This window comes from Mytilus galloprovincialis, chromosome 9 (genome assembly GCF_965363235.1).
Source record: "Mytilus galloprovincialis chromosome 9, xbMytGall1.hap1.1, whole genome shotgun sequence".
Classification (NCBI taxonomy): domain Eukaryota; kingdom Metazoa; phylum Mollusca; class Bivalvia; order Mytilida; family Mytilidae; genus Mytilus; species Mytilus galloprovincialis.
In genome coordinates, this window is record NC_134846.1 from 46966507 (window position 1) to 46994209 (window position 27703).

The window sequence follows — 27703 nt, forward strand, 5'->3', positions numbered from 1 at the left end:
TAAGGGCATCATCCAACACTCACATCACTGATTCATATACTTTATTTTAAAATGAAAAGTACATGTATGAGAAGTTCTCTTCTTGGAAAGGTATACTGACTATACTGTTAATATAATTTGAAGAAGGAAAATGATTGGTTTTGTTTGTAGCCTTACGTCCAGTGGCAAATATTTCATTCATGTTCAGATCGAGTATATTTTTCTGACGTTCCAGACTCCCAGATATTATTCATTATCGTTATGGATAAGTTTGGCAACGAGATAATGCAAATCTGAGACCTCAGTGCAAATCTCGAGGTGCAAATGTACATAGTTTTCTTGCGTTTAACAACACTGTGTTCATTACTATGATATCCCATAATTCATCCACTGTACAATTTTCGTTTGAGCATTTGTCCAAACAGAATCTTAAATCATGAATGTAAATCCAAGGCAAACAAGGTAAATTAAGATTAAATTTACTTGAATTAAATGCAGAGTTATATTTACGAAGAGACTGTTAAAAACGGGGAACGAAGAAACGTAAACAATGATGTTTCATTTGCAATCTCATAAAAATATTTCTCCGATGAGTTGGATAACCTCGGAGTCCTATCCACCGATATTTGTATATGTAAATTTTGATCAGTAAAAAATATAGAAAAATCTGCTATTATATATAGTAAAGTAATTGGAACTGATTTTTTCTTCTAAATTCTAAATTGCCCTTTCTGCAGTGACGTCATTTAGAACTGGTCTACAGTCCTGACTGATTTAGTCAGTTCTGCTGACAGTTCTACGGTTAGAACTGATTTGGTCAGTTCTACCTAGAACTGATCCTGACAGTTCTACCCTAGAACTGATCCTGACAGTTCTACCTAGAACTGATTTAGTCAGTTCTACCTAGAACTGATCCTGACAGTTCTACCTAGAACAGTTCTAGGGTAGAACTGTTCTAGCTAGAACTGTTCTAGGACAGGTTAGAACAGTTCTATGACAGAATATTCTGACAGTTCTAATGAGAGGTTAGAAGTGATCTCCACTGTATCAATGCATTTAATAGTATATATGTGCATCGAGTTAGTTCTGGCACATCCACACACAATTTATTGTAATAGGCTAAGAATTCCACAAACTCAAAATGAATACGATAAAAGCTCTTTGTTGGTATCTGGAAGTATTTTAAAGTAAAAATGTGTCTACAAATTGAAAATAATATTACATAATTGAATCTTTATCATATATTGAAAAACATTTGTTAACTTAAGTTTGATTCTTATATACATTATAATAGTTTATGCCATATGTGTTGTTTTTGTTTCGTTTTATGAAATCTTTACTTTTATGACACCTATTTATATATCCTAACTTTAGAACCACATTTAGGACATATCTTAGTTTAGGAGACTTTCTTGAACATGATTTAAGACTAAGACGTGTCCAAAGACCATCCTAAGACATGTCCTAATCCTAGGACAGCTAGCTTCGTTGACACGACCACAGGCTTTCTAACAATACAAATTAAACAAATCCTTTTCAACTAGATGTTGCTAATTCCACTTCAGATATTCCTTTATAAACTAAATGCACAGGCACTTGTCTCTGAAAAAAGTCACATATGGCTTGAAATATTTCCAATAGGTTGTGGGGATACGAAATAATTACGGTTGACAAACTTTGGGAGTCCTGATGTCCAAAAATAGGCAGATCGGACATATTTTGACTTTATTTACTTTTTATAAACTTTTGTTTGGGATTAATCTAATTTATTACATTTTTGGGAAGATGGTTGAACTTTGTTAATTCTTTATTGTTATAATACAGTTACTTCAGAATGGAGTTCGGGGCATTACTAGTTTTTTTTTTTTTTTTAATTTCTTAACTTCCCTGAAAACAACCGCAAACATTTTTATCTTTGACAAATTAAAAAAAAAACGCCCAGAACAAGCACATATACCAAGGGAGATAACTATGACCAACTTAACTGAAAAAATGTGTAATATTCACAATGAAATGAATCACCAGACTACAAGATGGCATATTATTACATAATATGTAAATTCAAAAATCAATATAAAATTAAAAACAACTTTAAAACCTTAACCATGAAACAAGATCATAACTGTTATAAGAGACATTTTGTATTATAAGTCTTTGTTTTTAATACGGTGTTTTCTTTTTTCCACATATTAAAAAAAATAAAATTAAAGGACTATCGTACTATGTCCCTTCTTTACTTAAAATAATAACATTAATATTCATTAATATTCATTAATATTCATTAATATTCATTAATATTCATTAATATTCATATGACAAATAGGACGACGAAATTCGATATTAGCTTAAAAAACTCAACAAACTTAATGAAGCGAAGACTAGTATGTTTATTCAATGATATATCATTGAGCAAAATTATCGTTGAGGGTTATAGAACTCTTTAGAAAACCTATCAGGGTCGGTAGGTTTATTCTTTTGAAAACTGCTATATAAAATATGAGTCTATTTATATTTTAATAATATCTCCGATAGTAAAAAGAGATTGACTAATACTATCATGATTCAAGATAATCGTCTTACAATATATTTTTTTTAAATACGGGCCTTTTATAGCTTACTATGCAGTATGGGTTTTGTTCATTGTTGAATACCGTACGATGATCTATAGTTAAAAACGTTAACTTCTTAATTATTTGTTCTCTGGTGGAAGCTTGTTCTTGTTCCATTGACAATAATATTACATCCTCTTTTATTCTATGTATTAATCCTCTTTTTTTCTATATGTTATACAGAATAAACTCTTTTTTTCTATATGTGATACATAATAAACTCTTTTTTTACTATATATGATACAGAATAAACTGGTTTTTTTTCTTTATGTGATACAGAATAAACTCTTTTTTTTCTATATGTGATACAGTATAATCTCGTTTTTTCTATATGTGATACAGTATAAACTCTTTTTTTTCTATATGTGATACAGTATAAACTCTTTTTTTCTATATGTGATACAGTATAAACTCTTTTTTTTTCTATATGTGATACAGTATAAACTCTTTTTTTCTATATGTGATACAGTATACACTCTTTTTTTCTATATGTGATACAGTATAAACTCTTTTTTTTTCTATATGTGATACAGTATAAATTCTTTTTTTCTATATGTGATACAGAATAAACTCTTTTTTTTTCTATATGTGATACCGAATAAACTCTTTTTTTTACTATATATGATACAGAATAAACTGTTTTTTTTTCTTTATGTGATACAGAATAAACTCTTTTTTTTCCATATGTGATACAGTATAATCTCGTTTTTTCTATATGTGATACAGTATAAACTCTTTTTTTTTCTATATGTGATACAGTATAAACTCTTTTTTTTCTATATGTGATACAGTATAAATTCTTTTTTTCTATATGTGATACAGAATAAACTCTTTTTTTTTCTATATGTGATACCGAATAAACTCTTTTTTTTACTATATATGATACAGAATAAACTGTTTTTTTTTTCTATATGTGATACAGAATAAACTCTTTTTTTTCCATATGTGATACAGTATAATCTCGTTTTTTCTATATGTGATACAGTATAAACTCTTTTTTTTTTCTATATGTGATACAGTATAAACTCTTTTTTTTCTATATGTGATACAGTATAAACTCTTTTTTTCTATATGTGATACAGTATAAACTGTTTTTTTTTTCTATATGTGATACAGTATAAACTATTTTTTTCTATATATGATACAGTATAAACTCTTTTTTTCTATATGTGATACAGTATAAACTCTTTTTTTCTATATGTGATACAGTATAAACTCTTTTTTCTATATGTGATACAGTATAAACTCTTTTTTTTCTATATGTGATACAGTATAAACTCTATTTTTCTATATGTGATACAGTATAAATTCTTTTTTTCTATATGTGATACAGTATAAACTCTTTTTTTTTCTATATGCGATACAGTATAAACTCTTTTTTTCTATATGTGATATGGACCCTCATAATATATATACCCTGTGTACCTGTACTATGTCACCCTTGGTGATATTTAATCTGCATATCAATTGTGAACACTAGTGCATTGTAGTCTGAGACTACTATAACCGATCATGCAGTGTAAATTCTATTGAAAATTGAGGTCAAAATTGAGATAGTTTAAAACGTTTTTATTTACCATATAATACCTCGTGTGTGACCGAAGTTTAAAAAGAATTAACAAATTCATATTGATTTTCAAAACTATTACATAATCCAAATAATGATATATGTTGCTAAACATGACAGAAATAATGCATATTTCTATGATAGAAACAGACAGAAAATTCACTATTTAATACAAATTATATAAGGATATAGATGGGGTTTAAAAATTGAGCAAAATGGACAGGAAAAAATAAAGAATAGAGAAAAGATAATAATGAGGTTCTGAAATAATACAAAATTGAGAATAAAACAAAATAAAGGGAATAGAGTAAAATGGCATAACGCAATAAAGAATACACAAATGAAGACCCCCCCCCCAAAAAAAAAAACAAAAACAAAAAAAAACCCAATCTAGGTCGACCCTCTTATACGAATTGTGGAATTCTTTAACAGCAAAGCTATAGGCGTTTAAGGAATGAATCCTCTTTTTCTTAATATTGTTTATATATCACAGTGATAGTAATTTTAAAATTGAGAACTGAAATGGGGAATATGGCAGGGACACAAATCCGACCAAAGAGCAGATAACAACTGAAGGCCATCAATTGCTCTTCAACGCAGTGAGAAAATCCCGCACCCGGAGGTGGTCCTCAACTGGTCACTTAATAAAAATGTGTACTAGTTCAGTAAAAATGGAGTCATACTAAACTCCCAATCATAAACTGATCTAAAACTTAACAAGAGCTGTCAAAATGACAGTAAACCGGATTCTTTAACATTTATTTGTGTTCTGGCATTTATCAATATTACAAGGACCAAAACTCCTAATAGGTAAAATTTATGATTATCAATATCAAACTTGACTTCCAAGTTGTCAACAATAACAACATATAAACTAGATAGAAAATGACCCTCTATAGCAGGACAAACTGTGTGCCCTTAATGCATAAAGTAAGAAAAAATTACTAAGTCCACCTACCTAAGATATCTAAAACATAGAATGCTTCTAAAGTTAATGAATCCCATTTCTGTTGTATAATCTGCCAATAATACTCAGGTAACACAATTTTTCAATCTTTCAAGAACCGAAAGGTTTGGTTGAACGGTTCATGAGCAAATGCACGGACACGACATTTTTTAAAACTTTCAAGAACCGTAACTCCTGAACGGTAAAAGTCAAAATCGTCATTATTGAACTTGACCTCCATTTTGTTGTCAGTAACAACATATTAAAATTTTAAAAGGTTTGGTTGAACGGTTCATGAGTAAAATTAATGCACGGACACAACATTTTTTAAACTTTCAAGAACCGTAACTCCTGAACGGTAAAAGTCAAAATCGTCATTATTGAACTTGACCTCCATTTTGTTGTCAGTGACAACATATTAAAATTTTAAAAGGTTTGGTTGACTGGTTCATGAGTAAATGCACGGACACGACATTTTTTAAACTTTCAAGAACCGTAACTCCTGAACGGTAAAAGTGTGATAATATTGAATCTACGGTTAGATTGTTTACATTGGTAACAGTTCGGTAGAAGCATTATTTTATGCATTTTATATGATACTTTAATAAACATAGAAAAGAGTAAGATGTTTCGCGGGTAAACTTTGGGTCAGGTCATATGTAAAGGGGTGTTCTTTAGGAAACTCAGATAATGATAAAAGGGCACTTTGTTAGAACACCCCTTCTTCAAGAATGGTACAGTTTAAATCGGGGTATATAAGCAGGAGAGATTCCTAGTTCAGGGTCGGAGGAGAGATTCCTAGCTCAGGGTCACCGACTGTGCAAGGGCTGTATAGCCAGTCAAGGTCGTTAAAAACTTCCATTTGTTTGTTGTTGCTCAGGGTCGATTGTCATAAGTCTTCGTAGACATAAGACCAAGGTAAGGTACGTTGGTATTCGAGATCGTAGTATCGTTTATATTAGATTTATTAGATAATATTACTAAGTGTAAATAGAACAGGTTGGTTCCTGTTAGAAATACGGACCTGTACGTTTACAAGCTGAACCGTATTATACCGTATTGGACAAGTGTGAGTCTGTGTGACCACCTTGTAAAGTACATAATTGTACCAACAGAACAGAGACAAGTGTGTAAACTTGTAGGGTACATTATTGTACCAGGAGGACAAGTTTGTTCCTGACCTAGGACAAATTTGTAATAGTACAAATTTGTACCAGTTGTATATATATATATATATATTAAAGAAGAATTGTTTATAGCTAGTTTATTAAAGATTGCAAAGAGCAGTTGTACATATTTTGGTTCATTGATGTTAATTTTTAAATAAAGATTGTTTGTTATATATTTTATAAATAGAACAGTTTTGGATCCAGTATCAAACTGGTAACGGACTCATTCTAAATAGAAATAGACACGCTTACCCAGTGTACACGTTACAAAAGTAAAAATCGTCATTATTGAACTTGACCTCCGTTATGTTGTCAGTAACAACATATTAAAATTTAAAAGGTTTGGTTGAACGGTTCATGAGTAAATGCACGGACACAACATTTTTTAAACTTTCAAGAACCGTAACTCCTGAACGGTAAAAGTCAAAATCGTCATTATTGAATTTGACCTCCATTTTGTTGTCAGTAACAACATATTAAAATTTTAAAAGGTTTGGTTGAACGCTTCATGAGTAAATGCACGGACAACATTTGGTTGCCGCCCGGCCGCCCGCCGTACATCCCCAAATCAATAACCGACATTTTTGACACAAAAATCCGGTTAAAAAACATCCAAGACAAACAAAGACTAGAGGCTCTTGACTTGTATACTGTCCTAGTTACGATCTTATGAAAATAAGAATAGAGGGGTATCATATATAAAACTACTGATATTGAAATAACGTTGAAATAATAGCAAAAACACATTAATGTTTTAGTCAACTGTTAAAATATTAAAGAATATAAACTAAAAAAAAAATAAGACGAACACACACAAATAAAAAAATTAGAAAAAGGGGTTCATTTGACAAGATATACAAATGTTAAAAGTTTGGAATAACTCTTATACACACCTTTATACCTGCTATCATCACGACACAGTCAAAAGATACTTAATTTCAATTCAATTTACAACTGTATTGTCATATTAACCAAATTATAGATCATATGATGTACACGATTGCAAAAACAATTGTTTTAACATCGATCTGGCACACAGATCATTTTTGTATCTTCCGTTCCGATGGTCGATAATATTAAAAGCTTAAATTTACATGTCTTAACAAATTAATCGTTATAATCTAGGTGATAGTGACACAACTTTATAGAATAGAAAGGTAGCTCCGTCACTTAAATGCTTCAAGACAGAATTATGTTATTATGTAAAAGCAGCATGGATGATATTCGATCTAATATATCTCTTAACTGTATATGTCATTGTATTATATTATTGTTCTCTGCTGTCTATTTACATTTTATATTATGTAATATATGTTGTTATTTTGCAATAGCATGTCTTTGCTTTTGCAATAAAGATTCATTCATTCATTCATTCATTCATTCATTCAGAATCGATAATAGTGTTCTTGATGATATCCATTCCAATACATATTTCAAATAGTATTAATTTTCTTCATTGTTTTCCCTTAGTTACTCGGGTAGCCGAATCATGCATGCGTAGAAATAGAAGCAGTCGTTCGATAATGTTGCGCGAAAGAAAATAGACTGGAAATTAGAATATCGTTAACTTGTTCTGATAATTATTTCGTAACATTGTCTTCAAATCCCAATATTACTAAATGAAAATACTAGACAACATGACTACATGTGGTAAACATAAAAAATACACACAAAAAAGACGTGCAGTCCAATTACCAACAGTAGGACAAATAACTTGGAAAAGAAAATAGAAGACGGCACGTATTTTTTAAAGGGTTATCCATCGAGTTAAAACCCGCCGCATATTTATGTGTGTTCGAGGTAAAAGTCCTTATCTTTATAATAGAATGTGCAAAATTGTATGTGAAACCATACGCATACTATGACATTTAAAACCAATGTTAAAATTATCTCAAGACTGGCTACATGTAAAAGAAATATTAAAAACTAGAATAAATAAACTCGACATAAAATAAAACAAGAGTGCACACGCTGAAATGTCACGCCTTCTTTACTAACCATTGATTATATGTTGATAGTCTAAATATAAAGTTTCACAAGTTCTACAAGTATCACATAAACTTAACATGATCCAAGAAAATGAGACAAACTTAATGTTAAATCAAACAAGAAGTACATGTACACCTTACAATCGTTCAATACACCACATATAGTTATCATATTGCTTATAACTTCTAAGAAATAGAATTAAACCAAGAAAACCAACCATTGACCAATGAACCATGCAAATGAGATCAAGGTCAGATAAAACCATGCCAGACAGTCATGCACAACCTACAATCAATCTGTATAAAATATAATTGACATATTGCTTATAAATTGAAATAAAATAGTCGAATTAGCCTTGTTGTGCTAATGCGGCGTAAAGCAACCAACAATCAATCAGCTTATACATTTTTGTAGTATGTAAGAAGCAATTTGCAAACTTAACCATGAAAACTCAACATTGACCAAATAACCATGAAAATGAGGTCAAAGTCAGATATTACCTTCCAGACAGACATATACATCTTAACATCCTTCCCTATATGTCGAGCTTTCTGTGACAGAAGTTTTGAGGCTCGATCAAAAATAAATATAAATTGATAGGGGTAGAAATATCAAATTGAAAATGGTTTAACTTTTGACATGAAAAGACATGAAAATGTAGTTGCCTCCTAAATTAAAGAACGTGAACACAATAGTTGGTATAATTCATTTTATGCTACATGATAATTTCCCGACTTTACTATAGACATGTAGTTCTTTTTAAACGTTACAATTCCAAACATTGTTAAAGCTAATACCATCAATATAACCAGTAAAGGACCATGATTATAAAACCACCATATTATTTCTCCATCCCAACTATGCCAGGTTCCACCGTGATAATGTTTAAAATATTTCCCTTCATACAACGCAGGACTTACAATATGTATTTCATGCTTATTTTTATATAATCCATATTTTGCAGTAAAATATAAAGGACCTGCAGATAGCAACACTGTTAGATATGGAATAGGATATCTTGCTTGAGCTGGTATCAAACCAGATATCACTGATTTCATGAATGGATGTCCTTTCGCCGAAACGAGCACTTCCAAAGAAAATCCGTATGGTCTAACTTCCATGACCCCGACTCCTTGATAGCTTCTAAAACTAGATAATATCTTTCTTATAGACTGGTTATTACATCCTATATCTAAATCAGAATAAATTCCACCGTAATGGTATAATAAAAAATATCTCCCTGCGTCTGTTCGAGAAATTGGAAAATGATAACTGTGAAATGAGTTGTAAAACCATGGATATTGCTCCTTGATAAAAGTGTCCAACATTTTATCAGTCCATAACATATACACAAATTCGTTGTATTTACGTGTTAACGGATATTCAACAGACTGTTCTGTCCAAGAAGCTTGTGCATCTTTCCACTTCTCAGGAACGTTACTTGATTTCCACGTTTGGTGAATTATAAGAGGTATACCGTTCACAGTTGTCTCTGAAATTGGATGTACACTGATTTTTTTTGGTACCACGGACATTTGTATATTCCTATTGAATCTCAGAACTATTGTTATTATTAACAGTAGAAGAGTAATAGCTATGAATATAAGTCCTCCAATTAAAATCTTCAGTTTTCTTAATAATTCAGCTATAGTAACTTTGTCCATGGTGTCTGGAAAAAGTAAAATTAAGATATAAAGCATTTAAGGTACATAGTAAAAAAAAAAGAAGATGTAGTATGATTGCCAATGAGACACCTCTCCACAAGAGACCAAATGACACAAAAATTAACAACTATAGGTCACAGTACGGAATTCAACAATGAGCAAAGCCCATACTGCATAGTCAGCTATAAAAGGCAACAAAATGACAATGTAAAACAATTCAAACGAGAAAACTAATGGCCAAATTTATGTAAAAAAAAAATAATAATAAAAAAATAAAGCACTTAAATGTAGATAAGCAGAGAAACTGGGAAAAGATACGAAAGGGGCTATCAAAAACTATAAGTTGATGATAAAAAGACAATACAATGAAGAAGAAGAAGAAGAAGAAGAAGAAGAAGAAGAAGAAGAAGAAGAAGAAGAAGAAGAAGAAGAAGAAGAAGAAGAAGAAGAAGAAGAAATGTAAAGGCAAACAAGTTCGCTTTGGACCGAAAAGTTGTACAACACTGGCACATCAAACACCAGTGTTGAACGAACTTAAAGGTCAACGGCTACAGAAGGTCAAAATTTCCTGTTGCATCAATATATTAAAACTATATTTTTTAAACGCTGTAAACATTATCCGTTTGTTTTAATATTTTGACTTAAACATTTTACAAGTGTTCTTGATTTTCGGTTAATTTTCAGAAATATAAATAAGGGTAAGTGTGTTTCATTCTTGTTTTGTGCATTTGTCACTGAGACTGTGAGTTCTCTGTTTGAATTGTCGAAGGCCATACGGTGACTTGAAGCTGTCAACTTCTATGTCATTTTGGTCTCTGGTATTGCAAATTAAACCACATTTTCATGGGCGTCAAGTTGGTTACCTATTCCCTATTCCCTATTCGTTACCTATTCCCTATTCCCTATTCGTTGCCTATTCGTTACCTATTCCCTATTCCCTATTCGTTACCTATTCGTTACCTATTCCCTATTCCCTATTCGTTACCTATTCGTTACCTATTCCCTATTCCCTATTCGTTGCCTATTCGTTACCTATTCCCTATTCCCTATTCGTTGCCTATTCGTTACCTATTCCCTATTCCCTATTCGTTACCTATTCGTTACCTATTCCCTATTCCCTATTCGTTACCTATTCGTTACTTATTTGATTTTTAATATCCTTCCCCCTTTTTAATTATGGCATGGAATAGTTTAATATGGCTGCCGTTACCATGGAAACGGCACAATTGTGAAAAAAATGAGTTTTTGGTTTTTGGTGAACTGTTTGGATATGCTTCAACTCAGAATCATCATATTTTAAAACAATGTAGGTGCCCACTATATACAGGTGTTGGATGATTTTGGCGATCATTGGAACTACTATGTTGCCATGGAAACTACACCAAAATTTTCAAAATTCTAAAAATGCTCAAAACTTCATGAAACTTCACAGTAATGATGAGCAACATTGGAGTTGGAATTCCAAAATAGGTCTTGTTACCATGGAAACAATGCAAAAAGGTCAAAAATTTCAAAAATAAGAATTTTCCGCAAACTGGATGAAACTTTACAGGAATGGTAACTGGCATAGGCAGAGTTGGATTTTGAAGTTAGAATTTTCAAAATGGCCGCCGTAACCATGGAAACAGCAAAAATATCAAAAATTCAAAATGTTCAAACTTAATGAAACTTTGCAAAAATGTTACTAGACATCTGTAGATGCTCTCTTTGACTTTGGAATTGTCAAAATGGCTGCCGCTCACCTGGTAATAGGGGGAAGGGGTGCCTTCCGTTATTGCTAGCAATTACAAATCTAGTTGTTAATAGTCTTACATATGGTAATAGTTCTGAATTGGTTGATGTAAAATGATCTTTTTATGACCTATTTATATGTGTTTGTACTCAACCGATCTTTTTACTTCATGTTCGATACGCATTTGTTCCTTACTTGTTTTTTATACGTTCTTCCTTTTAACTGCTTTATGTCCGTATGTTTGAAGATGGATCTTGGTTCGACGGGATGAAATCACCGTGTTAGCGCTTGCGTAAAAACGAAGATGTGGTATGATTGCCAATGAGACAACACTCCACATTAGACCAAAATGACACAGAAATTATCAACTATAGTTCACTGTGCGGCCTTCAACAATGAGCATAGCCAAAACCGTGTAGTCACCTATAAAAGGCCCAGACATGACAACCTCATACAATTCAAACAACAAAACTGACGGCCGTATTTCATATACAAAAAAATAAACGGAAATATGTAACACAAAAACAAACGATAACTACTTAATTTCAGGCTCTTGTCTAGGGACAGGCACATACTTACATAATGTGGTAGAGTTAAACATGTAAGCAGGGTGTACATCGTTTCGGAGCATGCTATTACCTTGTTTAATTCGTTCCATCACTCGCTTATAATTCGCTTATAATACGTGTATCTTACGTTGCACCTTTTAAAACATGATTTTCAATTGTTTTGTTGTCTCTGGTGGAAGATTTGGGCTCTTAGAGGTGATATAACTCTATAAGTGCATTTGTATCCGTTCCAGCGGTCGGATAATACCCTGTTAAATATTCGTTACTAATTCGCTTTTAAAAAGTTTGTTGTACGTTGCACCTTTTAGAAAAGGATTTCCTATTGTGTTCATATCTCTGGTGGTAATAATGTGTTCTTATAGATGAAATACCCCTATAAGCGCATATGTACTCGTTCCAGCGATCGGTTAATACCCTGTTACCTATTCGTTACCTATTCGTTACCTATTCACTTATAGTACGTTTGTTGTACGTTGCACCTTTTAGAAAAGGATTTTCAATTAAATTCATATCTCTGGTGGCAACAATGTGTTCTTAGAGATGAAATGACCCTATTAGAGCGCATGTACCCGTTCCAGCGCTCGGTAAATAACCTGTTACCTATTCGTTACCTATTCGCTTTTAATGCGCGGGGTATACGGTGCACCTTGAAATAAATCGTTTTTTAATTGTGTTCAGGTCTCTGGTGGTAAGAATGTGTTTTTAGAGATGAAATTACCCTATTAGCGCGCATGTACCCGTTCCAGCGCTCGGTTAATACCCTGTTACCTATTCGTTACCTATTCGTTACCTATTCGCTTATAATACATTTTTTTATACGTTGCACCTGTTAGAAAAGGATTTTCAATTATGTCCAGGTCTCAGGTGGTAACAATGTGTTCTTAGAGATGAAATTACCCTATTAGCGCTCATGTACCCGTTCCAGTGCTCGGTAAATAATCTTGTTACCTCTTCGTTACCTATTCGCTTTTAATGCGCGGGTTATACGCTGCAACTTGAAAATAAATCGTGTTTCAATTGTGTTCATGTCTGGTGGTAACAATGTGTTCTTAGAGATGAAATGACCCCATTAGAGCGCATGTACCCGTTCCAGTGCTCGGTAAATAACCTGTTACCTATTCGTTACTTATTCGCTTTTAATGCGCGGGGTATACGGTGCACCTTGAAATAAATCGTTTTTTAATTCTGTTCAGGTCTCTGGTGGTAACAATGTGTTCTTAGAGATGAAATTACCCTATTAGCGCTCATGTACCCGTTCCAGTGCTCGGTAAATAATCTTGTTACCTATTCGTTACCTATTCGCTTTTAATGCGCGGGGTATACGCTGCAACTTGAAATAAATCGTGTTTTAATTGTCTTCATGTCTGGTGGTAACAATGTGTTCTTAGAGATGAATGACCCCATTAGAGCGCATGTACCCGTTCCAGCGCTCGGTAAATAACCTGTTACCTATTCGTTACTTATTCGCTTTTAATGCGCGGGGTATACGGTGCACCTTGAAATAAATCGTTTTTTAATTGTGTTCAGGTCTCTGGTGGTAAGAATGTGTTCTTAGAGATGAAATTACCCTATTAGCGCGCATGTACCCGTTCCAGCGCTCGATTAATACCCTGTTACCTATTCGTTACCTATTCGTTACCTATTCGCTTATAATACATTTTTTTATACGTTGCACCTGTTAGAAAAGGATTTTCAATTATGTCCAGGTCTCAGGTGGTAACAATGTGTTCTTAGAGATGAAATTACCCTATTAGCGCTGATTTACCCGTTCCAGTGCTCGGTAAATAATCTTGTTACCTATTCGTTACCTATTCGCTTTTAATGCGCGGGGTATACGCTGCAACTTGAAATAAATCGTGTTTTAATTGTCTTCATGTCTGGTGGTAACAATGTGTTCTTAGAGATGAAATGACCCCATTAGAGCGCATGTACCCGTTCCAGCGCTCGGTAAATAACCTGTTACCTATTCGTTACTTATTCGCTTTTAATGCGCGGGGTATACGGTGCACCTTGAAATAAATCGTTTTTTAATTCTGTTCAGGTCTCTGGTGGTAACAATGTGTTTTTAGAGATGAAATTACCCTACTAGCGCTCATGTACCCGTTCCAGTGCTCGGTAAATAATCTTGTTACCTATTCGTTACCTATTCGCTTTTAATGCGCGGGGTATACGCTGCAACTTGAAATAAATCGTGTTTTAATTGTGTTCATGTCTGGTGGTAACAATGTGTTCTTAGAGATGAAATGACCCCATTAGAGCGCATGTACCCGTTCCAGCGCTCGGTAAATAACCTGTTACCTATTCGTTACTTATTCGCTTTTAATGCGCGGGGTATACGGTGCACCTTGAAATAAATCATTTTTTAATTGTGTTTAGGTCTCTGGTGGTAAGAATGTGTTCTTACAGATGAAATGACCCTATTAGCGCGCATGTACCCGTTCCAGCGCTCGGTTAATACCCTGTTACCTATTCGTTTCCTATTCGTTACCTATTCGCTTATAATACATTTTTTTTATACGTTTCACCTGTTAGAAAAGGATTTTCAATTATGTCCATGTCTCAGGTGGTAACAATGTGTTCTTAGAGATGAAATTACCCTATTACCGCTCATGTACCCGTTCCAGTGCTCGGTAAATAATCTTGTTACCTATTCGTTACCTATTCGCTTTTAATGCGCAGGGTATACGCTGCAACTTGAAATAAATCGTGTTTTAATTGTGTTCATGTCTGGTGGTAAAAATGTGTTCTTAGAGATGAAATGACCCCATTAGAGCGCATGTACCCGTTCCAGCGCTCGGTAAATAACCTGTTACCTATTCGTTACTTATTCGCTTTTAATGCGCGGGGTATACGGTGCACCTTGAAATAAATCGTTTTTTAATTGTGTTCAGGTCTCTGGTGGTAAGAATGTGTTCTTAGAGATGAAATTACCCTATTAGCGCGCATGTACCCGTTCCAGCGCTCGGTTAATACCCTGTTACCTATTCGTTACCTATTCGCTTATAATACATTTTTTTATACGTTGCACCTGTTAGAAAAGGATTTTCAATTATGTCCAGGTCTCAGGTGGTAACAATGTGTTCTTAGAGATGAAATTACCCTATTAGCGCTCATGTACCCGTTCCAGTGCTCGGTAAATAATCTTGTTACCTATTCGTTACCTATTCGCTTTTAATGCGCGGGGTATACGCTGCAACTTGAAATAAATCGTGTTTTAATTGTGTTCATGTCTGGTGGTAACAATGTGTTCTAAGAGATGAATGACCCCATTAGAGCGCATGTACCCGTTCCAGCGCTCGCTAAATAATCTTGTTACGTATTCGTTACCTATTCGCTTTTAATGCGCGGGGTATACGGTGCACCTTGAAATAAATCGTTTTTTAATTGTGTTCAGGTCTCTGGTAATAAGAATGTGTTCTTAGAGATGAAATTACCCTATTAGCGCGCATGTACCCGTTCCAGCGCTCGGTTAATACCCTGTTACCTATTCGTTACCTATTCGCTTATAATACATTTTTTTATACGTTGCACCTGTTAGAAAAGGATTTTCAATTATGTCCAGGTCTCAGGTTGTAACAATGTGTTCTTAGAGATGAAATAACCCTATTAGCGCTCATGTACCCGTTCCAGTGCTCGGTAAATAATCTTGTTACCTATTCGTTACCTATTAGCTTTTAATGCGCGGGGTATACGCTGCAACTTGAAATAAATCGTGTTTTAATTGTGTTCATGTCTGGTAGTAACAATGTGTTCTTAGAGATGAATGACCCCATTAGAGCGCATGTACCCGTTCCAGCGCTCGGTAAATAACCTGTTACCTATTCGTTACTTATTCGCTTTTAATGCGCGGGGTATACGGTGCACCTTGAAATAAATCGTTTTTTAATTGTGTTCAGGTCTCTGGTGGTAAGAATGTGTTCTTAGAGATAAAATTACCCTATTAGCGCGCATGTACCCGTTCCAGCGCTCGGTTAATACCCTGTTACCTATTCGTTACCTATTCGTTACCTATTCGCTTATAATACATTTTTTTATACGTTTCACCTGTTTTAGAAAAGGGGTCATTTCATCTCTAAGAACACATTGTTACAACAAGAGACATGGAAACAATTAAAAATCCTTTTCTAAAAGGTGCAACATACAACAAACGTATTATAAGTGAATAGGTAACGAATAGGTAACGAATAGGTAACAGGGTATTAAACGAGCGCTGGAACGGGTTCATATATAATAGGGTCATTTCATCTCTAAGAACACATTGTTACCACCAGAGACATGAACACAATTAAAAAAACGATTTATTTCAAGGTGCAACGTATACCTCGTGCATTAAAAGCAAATAAGGAACGAATAAGAAGCAGGGTATTAACTGAGCGCTGGAACGAGTACATACGCGCTAATAGGGGTATTTCATCTAAAAGAACACATTATTACCACCAGAGATATGAACTGAATTAAAAATCCTTTTCTAAAAGATGCAACGCACAACAAACGTAATATAAGTGAATAGGTAACGAATAGGTAACAGGGTATTTATCGAGCGCTGGAACGGGTACATGCACGCTAATAGGGTCATTTCATCTCTAAGAACACATTGTTACCACAAGAGACATGGAGACAATTAAAATCCTTTTCTAAAAGGTGCAACATACAACAAACGTATTATAAGTGAATAGGTAACGAATAGGTAACGAATAGGTAACAGGGTATTTACCGAGCACTGGAACGGGTACATGAGCGCTAATAGGGTAATTTCATCTCTAAGAACACATTGTTACCACCTGAGACCTGGACATAATTGAAAATCCTTTTCTAACAGGTGCAACGTATAAAAAAATGTATTATAAGCGAATAGGTAACGAATAGGTAACAGGGTATTAACCGAGCGCTGGAACGGGTACATGCGCGCTAATAGGGTAATTTCATCTCTAAGAACACATTCTTACCACCAGAGACCTGAACACAATTAAAAAACGATTTATTTCAAGGTGCACCGTATACCCCGCGCATTAAAAGCGAATAAGTAACGAATAGGTAACAGGTTATTTACCGAGCGCTGGAACGGGTACATGCGCTCTAATGGGGTCATTCATCTCTAAGAACACATTGTTACCACCAGACATGAAAACAATTAAAACACGATTTATTTCAAGTTGCAGCGTATACCCCGCGCATTAAAAGCGAATAGGTAACGAATAGGTAACAAGATTATTTACCGAGCACTGGAACGGGTACATGAGCGGTAATAGGGTAATTTCATCTCTAAGAATACATTGTTACCACCTGAGACATGGACATAATTGAAAATCCTTTTCTAACAGGTGAAACGTATAAAAAAATGTATTATAAGCGAATAGGTAACGAATAGGTAACGAATAGGTAACAGGGTATTAACCGAGCGCTGGACGGGTACATGCGCGCTAATAGGGTCATTTCATCTCTAAGAACACATTCTTACCACCAGAGACCTGAACACAATTAAAAAACGATTTATTTCAAGGTGCACCGTATACCCCGTGCATTAAAAGCGAATAAGTAACGAATAGGTAACAGGTTATTTACCGAGCGCTGGAACGGGTACATGCGCTCTAATGGGGTCATTCATCTCTAAGAACACATTGTTACCACCAGACATGAACACAATTAAAACACGATTTATTTCAAGTTGCAGCGTATACCCCGCGCATTAAAAGCGAATAGGTAACGAATAGGTAACAAGATTATTTACCGAGCACTGGAACGGGTACATGAGCGCTAATAGGGTAATTGCATCTCTAAGAACACATTGTTACCACCAGAGACCTGAACAGAATTAAAAAACGATTTATTTCAAGGTGCACCGTATACCCCGCGCATTAAAAGCGAATAAGTAACGAATAGGTAACAGGTTCTTTACCGAGCGCTGGAACGGGTACATGCGCTCTAATGGGGTCATTTCATCTCTAAGAACACATTGTTACCACCAGACATGAACACAATTGAAACACGATTTATTTTCAAGGTGCATCGTATACCTCGCGCATTAAAAGCGAATAAGTAACAAATAGGTAACAGGTTATTTACCGAGCGCTGGAACGGGTACATGCGCTCTAATGGGGTCATTTCATCTCTAAGAACACATTGTTACCACCAGACATGAACACAATTAAAACACGATTTATTTCAAGTTGCAGCGTATACCCCGCGCATTAAAAGCGAATAGGTAACGAATAGGTAACAAGATTATTTACCGAGCACTGGAACGGGTACATGAGCGCTAATAGGGTAATTTCATCTCTAAAAACACATTGTTACCACCAGAGACCTGAACAGAATTATAAAACGATTTATTTCAAGGTGCACCGTATACCACGCGCATTAAAAGCGAATAAGTAACGAATAGGTAACAGGTTATTTACCGAGCGCTGGAACGGGTACATGCGCTCTAATGGGGTCATTTCATCTCTAAGAACACATTGTTACCACCAGACATGAAGACAATTAAAACACGATTTATTTCAAGTTGCAGCGTATACCCCGCGCATTAAAAGCGAATAGGTAACGAATAGGTAACAAGATTATTTACCGAGCACTGGAACGGGTACATGAGCGCTAGTAGGGTAATTTCATCTCTAAAACCACATTGTTACCAGCTGAGACCTGGACATAATTGAAAATCCTTTTCTAACAGGTGCAACGTATAAAAAAATGTATTATAAGCGAATAGGTAACAGGGTATTAACCGAGCGTTCGAACGGGTACATGCGCGCTAATAGGGTAATTTCATCTCTAAGAACACATTCTTACCACCAGAGACCTGAACACAATTAAAAAACGATTTATTTCAAGGTGCACCGTATACCCCGCGCATTAAAAGCGAATAGGTAACGAATAGGTAACAGGTTATTTACCGAGCGCTGGAACGGGTACATGCGCTCTAATGGGGTCATTTCATCTCTAAGAACACATTGTTACCACCTGAGACCTGGACATAATTGAAAATCCTTTTCTAACAGGTGCAACGTATAAAAAAATGTATTATAAGCGAATAGGTAACGAATAGGTAACAGGGTATTAACCGAGCGCTGGAACGGGTACATGCGCGCTAATAGGGTAATTTCATCTCTAAGAACACATTCTTACCACCAGAGACCTGAACACAATTAAAAAACGATTTATTTCAAGGTGCACCGTATACCCCGCGCATTAAAAGCGAATAAGTAACGAATAGGTAACAGGTTATTTACCGAGCGCTGGAACGGGTACATGCGCTCTAATGGGGTCATTCATCTCTAAGAACACATTGTTACCACCAGACATGAAAACAATTAAAACGATTTATTTCAAGTTGCAGCGTATACCCCGCGCATTAAAAGCGAATAGGTAACGAATAGGTAACAAGATTATTTACCGAGCACTGGAACGGGTACATGAGCGCTAATAGGGTAATTTCATCTCTAAGAACACATTGTTACCACCTGAGACCTGGACATAATTGAAAATCCTTTTCTAACAGGTGCAACGTATAAAAAAATGTATGATAAGCGAATAGGTAACGAATAGGTAACAGGGTATTAACCGAGCGCTGGAACGGGTACATGCGCGCTAATAGGGTCATTTCATCTCTAAGAACACATTCTTACCACCAGAGACCTGAACAGAATTAAAAAACGATTTATTTCAAGGTGCACCGTATACCCCGCGCATTAAAAGCGAATAAGTAACGAATAGGTAACAGGTTATTTACCGAGCGCTGGAACGGGTACATGCGCTCTAATGGGGTCATTTCATCTCTAAGAACACATTGTTACCACCAGACATGAAGACAATTAAAACACGATTTATTTCAAGTTGCAGCGTATACCCCGCGCATTAAAAGCGAATAGGTAACGAATAGGTAACAAGATTATTTACCGAGCACTGGAACGGGTACATGAGCGCTAATAGGGTAATTTCATCTCTAAGAACACATTGTTACCACCTGAGACCTGGACATAATTGAAAATCCTTTTCTAACAGGTGCAACGTATAAAAAAATGTATTATAAGCGAATAGGTAACGAATAGGTAACGGATAGGAAACGAATAGGTAACAGGGTATTAACCGAGCGCTGGAACGGGTACATGCGCGCTAATAGGGTAATTTCATCTCTAAGAACACATTCTTACCACCAGAGACCTGAACACAATTAAAAAACGATTTATTTCAATGTGCACCGTATACCCCGCGCATTAAAAGCGAATAAGTAACGAATAGGTAACAGGTTATTTACCGAGCGCTGGAACGGGTACATGCGCTCTAATAGGGTCATTTCATCTCTAAGAACACATTGTTACCACCAGAGATATGAATTTAATTGAAAATCCTTTTCTAAAAGGTGCAACGTACAACAAACGTACTATAAGTGAATAGGTAACGAATAGGTAACGAATAGGTAACAGGGTATTAACCGATCGCTGGAACGAGTACATATGCGCTTATAGGGGTATTTCATCTATAAGAACACATTATTACCACCAGAGATATGAACACAATTGGAAATCCTTTTCTAAAAGGTGCAACGTACAACAAACTTTTTAAAAGCGAATTAGTAACGAATATTTAACAGGGTATTATCCGACCGCTGGAACGGATACAAATGCACTTATAGAGTTATATCACCTCTAAGAGCCCAAATCTTCCACCAGAGACAACAAAACAATTGAAAATCATGTTTTAAAAGGTGTAACGTAAGATACACGTATTATAAGCGAATTATAAGCGAGTGATGGAACGAATTAAACAAGGTAATAGCATGCTCCGAAACGATGTACACCCTGCTTACATGTTTAACTCTACCACATTATGTAAGTATGTGCCTGTCCCTAGACAAGAGCCTGAAATTAAGTAGTTATCGTTTGTTTTTGTGTTACATATTTCCGTTTATTTTTTTGTATATGAAATACGGCCGTCAGTGTTGTTGTTTGAATTGTATGAGGTTGTCATGTCTGGGCCTTTTATAGGTGACTACACGGTTTTGGCTATGCTCATTGTTGAAGGCCGTACAGTGAACTATAGTTGATAATTTCTGTGTCATTTTGGTCTAATGTGGAGTGTTGTCTCATTGGCAATCATACCACATCTTCGTTTTTACGCAAGCGCTAACACGGTGATTTCATTCCGTCGAACCAAGATCCATCTTCAAACATACGGACATAAAGCAGTTAAAAGGTAGAACGTATAAAAAACAAGTAAGGAACAAATGCGTATCGAACATGAAGTAAAAGGATCGGTTGAGCACAAACACATATAAATAGGTCATAAAAAGATCATTTTACCTCAACCAATTCAGAACTATTACCATATGTAAGACTATTAACAACTAGATTTGTAATTGCTAGCAATAACGGAAGGCACCCCTTCCCCCTATTACCAGGTGAGCGGCAGCCATTTTGACAATTCCAAAGTCAAAGAGAGCATCTACAGATGTCTAGTAACATTTTTGCAAAGTTTCATTAGGTTTGAACATTTTGAATTTTTGATATTTTTGCTGTTTCCATGGTTACGGCGGCCATTTTGAAAATTCTAACTTCAAAATCCAACTCTGCCTATGCCAGTTACCATTCCTGTAAAGTTTCATCCAGTTTGCGGAAAATTCTTATTTTTGAAATTTTTGACCTTTTTGCATTGTTTCCATGGTAACAAGACCTATTTTGGAAATTCCAACTCCAATGTTGCTCATCATTACTGTGAAGTTTCATGAAGTTTTGAGCATTTTTAGAATTTTGAAAATTTTGGTGTAGTTTCCATGGCAACATAGTAGTTCCAATGATCGCCAAAATCATCCAACACCTGTATATAGTGGGCACCTACATTGTTTTAAAATATGATGATTCTGAGTTGAAGCATATCCAAACAGTTCACCAAAAACCAAAAACTCATTTTTTTCACAATTGTGCCGTTTCCATGGTAACGGCAGCCATATTAAACTATTCCATGCCATAATTAAAAAGGGGGAAGGATATTGAAAATCAAATAAGTAACGAATAAGGAATAGGGAATAGGTAACGAATAGGTAACGAATAGGGAATAGGGAATAGGTAACGAATAGGCAACGAATAGGGAATAGGGAATAGGTAACGAATAGGCAACGAATAGGGAATAGGGAATAGGTAACGAATAGGCAACGAATAGGGAATAGGGAATAGGTAACGAATAGGGAATAGGGAATAGGTAACGAATAGGTAACGAATAGGGAATAGGGAATAGGTAACGAATAGGCAACGAATAGGGAATAGGGAATAGGTAACGAATAGGGAATAGGGAATAGGTAACCAACTTGACGCCCATCACATTTTCTTTGTTTACATTTTAACAGAAAATATCCTCTTTCATTGAGATATATTTCATACTAGCTTTATTACAACAAGTTTAAACTGTATTTTCTGAAAGAGAGCAAAAAATAATTGTTTATATTGTTGTTAATTTTTTTATGCTCTTGAAATTTGTATTCAATTCTATTGGAGACTGGTTACATACAATAATTATTTACATGATGAATATAAAGTGCGTGCGTTAAAATAAGAAGTCGTCTGCGAATTCAATTTTATTTAGCCGATCTTCAAAAAGACTCAAATTCATTGATATTTCAACAATGTATACAGGAGAATGTATATAAATATTATACTAGTAACACATAGCTGAGAGGGATATAGAGCAGATTGTTATCCCGACAATACATTGTCAACTGGGGCGAAACCAAGGTTGACAGGGATGACAATCGACTTTATCGACCTATCGGCTATGCGTTATTAAAGGAGTAAGTCCTCAAAGGAGTAGGTGCGGTAAGGGTCGATTTTGGCCTCAAATTTCAGGTTCATCTGACGAAAGATTATTGACACTTTTTAAACACTTAAGTTTCTATTTCAGTTGATTCAAATACTTTGTGTGAAAGAATTAACTTATTAAGTCTTAAAAAACGCTCCGATTCGAGCTTAAATTTTTCATATGGTTTTCGTCAAAAATGAAAGTGGCCGCATCCGTGTTCATCCTCGACCTTTATATATGTTATGTATTATCATCAAATACAACTTAAATTTCAATATTAAGACTGAACATTATGCGGCCACTTCCATTTAAGACGGAAACCATGTAAAATTTAACTAAAATGCTAAAATTGTGAAGATTTCAGTAATTTAGCACGACTTAATGAAGCTAGTACCCGATTTATGTGCATTGTATTATCACAAACAGCCAATATTTATGTAGCAGAAGCATTCTACTTTCCATTTTAACAATTTTGTAAAACTGCTATATTTTGGGGTCAAAAAAGGGGTATTACTGGACCTACTCCTTTCAGGGTCATTTGAAGAAAGATTTGGACACTTTTTAAACACTTAAGTTTCTACTTCAGTCGATTAAATTAGTTTATGTGAAAGATTTTAATGATTTTATAAAGCTTCAATATGAAAAATCTATCAAATATGCCATAATATGTCACTTTTCAGATGGTTTTAGTCAAAAAAGAAAGTAGCCGCATCCTTGTTCACTCTCAACCTTTATACATGTTATGTATTATCTTCTAATACAACTTTCATTTAAATATTAAGAATGAAAACAAATGCGTCCATCTTCATTTAAGACGGAAGCCGTCTAAAGTGTAACGCAAATGCTAAAATTGTGAAGATTTCAGTAATTTAGCATGACTTAATGATGCTATTTACCGATATACATGTATGTGCATTGTATCGTCAAATACAGCCCATATTTACGTAGCAGACGTATTGTACTTTTCAATTATTAGCTAAAAGGTTACATTTTAACAATTTTGTAAAACAGTTATATTTTCGGACCAAAAAGCGGTCTTACTAGACTACTTACTACCCCTTTAATATACTGAATGTTCAGTGGCGGATCCAGAACTTTTTATAAAGGAACCCACTTACTGACGTAAAAGGGGGTTGGGCTCCAGTCTTGCTTCAGTGAATCCCTGTATAATCAACTAAATTTCCCCCACAAAATGGAGAGCATGGTACCACCAGCCCCCCCCCCTCTTTTCTCCCCAGAACTTTCTGCTAAATTTCTAACTATCAGTTTGACTTTTAATCCTAATTTATTGATTGTTCAACACATATGTTGTATACTAAAGTGGAGAATTGAATTGGAGAATGTGTCAAAGAGAAAACAATCTGACAAAAGAGCAAAAAAACAGATACATACTACATACTACTAACTGAGAGAAAAATATCCCTTTTTCAATGATACACGTGACCTGTCACGGCTACTAATCCATTGATTAGTATTGATCTGTTGTGGTTATGCTCGAGTTGTTAGGCGTAATAAGATGTATTTAAGGTCACGTTACAGTAAATGGGCTATGTCACAGATTTTGGTAATAAAAAAAATAAATAATAAAATTTGCATACATGTTTTGGCTCGTTGAATTATTATAACTGAAAATCGAAAAACAATACATTTATCTTTTTTTAATTTCTGAAATATTACTGATTGATTTCTTTCAAAATTGGTGAATATTTGAATATAGAAAGCACATAAAATAAGCGAAAAACCTTCTACAATCTCAAATTTCTACTAAATTCGTCTTAAAAAAAACTATCTCTTTGGTACATGAATTACTGTTTCACTGATGTAAAATAAGCATTTTCCTTTATTTTTGATCAATTTTAACGGTTGTCTCATTCCATATGCAGCAGTTAATAAACATCTAAAATCTGATGGATAACTGGACACAATAAGAATCAGAATAAGAAGACGGGGAAAGGGGGGATAGGAGAGCCAATCCAAATGACAACAAACCATTATGATAGTGTAGTGAAAAATCATGATAATCATGTTCATAAAGTTAATTACTCCTCCGCATGTGAATTTTATTAACCGGTGAAATGTTAAAGAAAAGATACAGGATTTCGTATGGGATTTTATAATTCTCATCAAATCAGTGATCATTCATTACTCCTTAAATTTCGTGGATTTTACAAATTCAACGTATTTAACATGTTACACGTGTACGTTTAGACAGGTTCACACTTTATTGAACATACAATTGCCAAGGACGTCCTTGATATTGTGAAGATAAGTCTCAAATCGAGAGAAAAAATGGTAATTTTTAACTGATTCCAGGTAATGCTTGGCACATTAACTGATATGAATCAATACAGATTCTAATATGGATTAAAATTACTACGTTAAATGGCCGAAATGTTCTTCAGTCCTTACCTTAAAACAACTACACAGGAAATCAACAACAGAATACTTTTAAAAATTAAATCCACCCGGTATGTTACGGTCACTTCACATTCATAATGTTTCATTCACGACATTCAGACATTTTGTGGTATTCAATTATGATAGTTTTTTTTTTCTAGAACGTTCTGCGACTGGTTTGTATTTTTATTTACAAATCATGAAATAAGGTACGCCGGGTAGAAATATTTCTGTCTTCAGTATTTATGAGTGTATTTAGAATCGATCAAGAGAATACAAACATTATATTCAATAGTACTCAACAAGGTTAAAAAGTCGAACGTATATTAATTTCATTTGACAATTAAAATAAACATATTTGATGAATTATAAAACATACCCGTCAATGGAATTTCTCTTTAGTCCTGAAATTTACGAAACTAATTAAAAAAATGTCCAGGGTCGTGTTTCCTCATTAAAATTATTGTATTATTATTGGCTTCAATGAACACATTAAATAATATCAACAAGAGCGTTTTAAAATACGTTCGATCGATTTAAATAATTAACAAAAGGCTCAAAAGAGCTCGGGTCTTTTTCAGATCCAAAATTTTCATATATATATCTTTATTCTCATAAACCAAATTCCATGGTACAGAGATATTATAAACATTAATAATATAACATATAGTCAGAATTAATACAAATGTATGATCTTTAATACCCCAGTCCCACTAGGCGACGATCGCACTACGATATGTGAAAAAAATGCAAATTTTGATGATCGTGGTACGATCGTGTAGGTCGCAGTAAGGTCGTACCACGATCGTGGTGAGGTCTTCAAGATCGTGAAGAGCGTGGCCAACTTTGAACATGTTCAAAACAATCGTGGTGCGGTCGTGGCGAAATTAGGTCGTAGCAGAAGCGTAGTGAGAGCGCACTAAGATCGTAGTAAGATCGCAAAGGTCGCTGTACAATCGTAGCGAGAGCGTAGCGAAAGCGTGATTCTATTCGGAGAGAATGCGCAACGATCTCACAGCGACGTTATCACGACCTTACTACGACCATCACGTTCTCACCGCGACCCAGCTACGCTTCCACTACGACTTTACCACGCTGTTAACGACCATAGTACGATTCTAGTACGCCCTTGCCGTCCTCATCACGCTCTTCTCACGACCTTACTACGTTCACACTACGACCATCATTTTAATTGTCATTTTCACTTAAAATATATAAAAAAAAACTCCCTAGATTTTGTTTGTCTGAATGTATTTATCCATTTGCTCCAACGGCTCAACCATGCTTCTCGTTTTTATATAGATTGGACCGTTGGTTTTCCCGTTTAAATGGTTAAACATTAGTATTTTTGGGCCCTTTATAGCGTGCTGTTCGGTGTGAGCCAAGGCTCCGTATTGAAGGCCGTACCTTGGCCTATAATGGTTTACTTTTATAGATTTTTACGTTCATGGAGAGTTGTCTCATTGGCACTCATACTACATCCTCCTATAAATATTGACACATCTGTGTCATCTCTGCTATCGTTCACTAAAATATCGTCATTTGAGTTGTTATTTAGGTTCGATTGGTCGTTCCGACATCTCTTGATGACAAGTATTATACTACTTATGTGTATAGCCCCCCCCCCTTTTTGGGAAAACATTTGGTTGCTTATATAGGGAATTACTCAGTGAAGCGTGACTGGAGCGGGCCCCCTCTTAGGTCAGTCAGTGGGTCCCAACTTATAAAAATTTCTGGATCCGCCACTGCTGGCATGTCAGTTAACTGCTAGTAGTCTGTTGTTATTTATGTATTATTGTCATTTAGTTTATTATCTTTAGTCACATCTTCCGACATCAGACTTGGACTTCTCTTGAACTGAATTTTAATGTGCGTATTGTTATGCGTTTACTTTTTCTTCATTGGCTAGAGGTATAGGGAGAGGGTTGAGATCTCACAAACATGTTTAACCCCACTTTTTTTGCGCCTGTCCCAAGTGAGGAGCCTCTGACCTTTGTTAGTCTTGTACTATTTTTAATTTTAGTTTCTTGTGTACTATTTGGAGTTTAGTATGGCGTTCATACTTTGCTCCCTCTGCCTCTACATCAACCTCTACCACCACTCCCACGTGTTCTGATAGATTTTGGTGGCATGACTGTATTGTTTCCGAGAAATCTCCGTTTTAATCAGAAAAAGAAGGAACTATATTGATATGAAACACGATATTGACGGTATTGCTGAGAACGTAGTAAGATCGCGGTAGGAACGTAGTATAATCGTGGTAAGAACGTGCTATAATCGAAGTAACATCGTGTTGC

The 27703-nt window shown here is 34.9% G+C and overlaps 1 long non-coding RNA gene across 1 annotated transcript; it reads right to left on the reverse strand.

Annotated features, from left to right (window-relative positions):
* Window positions 1-8953: 8953 nt before the first annotated feature.
* On the reverse strand, window positions 8954-25965 carry LOC143045146 (uncharacterized). Its single transcript, XR_012968884.1, has 2 exons — window positions 25786-25965; window positions 8954-9928 (listed from the first exon to the last, which is right to left on the reverse strand). It is a non-coding gene; the product is annotated as an uncharacterized LOC143045146 (long non-coding RNA).
* Between the last annotated feature and the right edge of the window lie 1738 nt (window positions 25966-27703).